Source organism: Macaca mulatta, chromosome 2 (assembly GCF_049350105.2).
Source record: "Macaca mulatta isolate MMU2019108-1 chromosome 2, T2T-MMU8v2.0, whole genome shotgun sequence".
Classification (NCBI taxonomy): domain Eukaryota; kingdom Metazoa; phylum Chordata; class Mammalia; order Primates; family Cercopithecidae; genus Macaca; species Macaca mulatta.
In genome coordinates this window covers 201,521,652-201,522,843 of record NC_133407.1, presented here as the reverse complement: position 1 = coordinate 201,522,843, position 1,192 = coordinate 201,521,652, and the positions used below count along the sequence as shown (strand labels likewise).

The following is a 1,192-nucleotide window of genomic DNA, read 5'->3' as shown; positions in this document are numbered from 1 at the left end:
TTATTTTTCACTCCTCTCTCTGAGCCCTTTGTCATATGACTTTAGAGTTTCTCTGATAAAGGCAGAATCTAGCTCCCTATATGACCTGTTTTGGTTAATAGAATGAGGCAGAAATGAAGGTATGTCTGTTCAAAGCCTAGGCTTCAAAGGCCCTTATACATGTTTTTTTTATTTCATTTTAAATTTTTGTGGGTACATACTAGATGTTTAAATATCTCATGAGGTATGTGAGATGTGTTGATAGAGGCAGGCAGTGTATAATAATCACATTATGGGAAATGAGGTATGCATCTCCTTAAGCATTTATTTTCTGTGTTACAAAAGTCTGTAATGCTTCACGAATTTGTGCAGAGGCTATGCTAATCTCTGTATCATTTCAATTTTAGTGTATATGCTGCTGAAGTAAGCACCCTCATGCATTTCTATCTGCTTTTTAGCATTTCTGCAATCACTGTGAATAGAACATGTCTGCGTTAGCCTCCCAAAAGGAGGATGGATGGGTTGTAGAGGAGAGACATACCAGATGTCTTACTTTGGTTGTGTTGTTATAACAAAATACTTTAAACTAGCTAATTTATAGAGAACAGAAACGTATTTTTCATGGAGGCTGGAACCCATGATCAAGGCACCAGCAGGTTCAGATCTAGTAACGGCCCAATCTCTGCTTCCAAGTTGGTGCCTCGTTGCTGCATCCTCTGAAGAAGAGGAAGGTTGTGTCCTCACCAAGCAGAAGAGGTGGAAGGCACAGAAGGGCAAAAGAGAGAGGGGCAAACTCCCTCCACTGAGTCCTTGCATAATGACATTAATCCATTCATGAGGGCAGAACCCTCATGACCTAAACTCCTCCCCAAAGACCCATCCTCTCAATACTTGCCTTGAGGATTATGTTTCCAACACACAAAGTTTAGGGGATACACTCAGACCATAACACCAGGTAAGCTGCCCCAGCCAAATGCAGCCTAGAGCGAGTCCCTGTTGGTATTTGCAAATGCACAAGTAAGCAGCTAACTGCAAACACAGGAGTAACGCTAGACATGTGGGCTCTGCTCTTGGCTGGATTCGGCAGGTTTCCTTTAGACGGGAGAGTTCTGTTTCACGTGGTTTTCGTTCTCTCCCACAGACTGATAGGCTAGACCAGGTGTGTCTTTCTCATGACGATGGCATCAGCTCATGTAGAACAGCATTTTACACA

The 1,192-nt window shown here is 42.5% G+C and overlaps 1 pseudogene; it reads right to left on the bottom strand.

Annotated features, from left to right (window-relative positions):
* Nucleotides 1-319: 319 nt before the first annotated feature.
* LOC114676547 (U6 spliceosomal RNA) lies at nucleotides 320-410 on the bottom strand (annotated as a pseudogene).
* Between the last annotated feature and the right edge of the window lie 782 nt (nucleotides 411-1,192).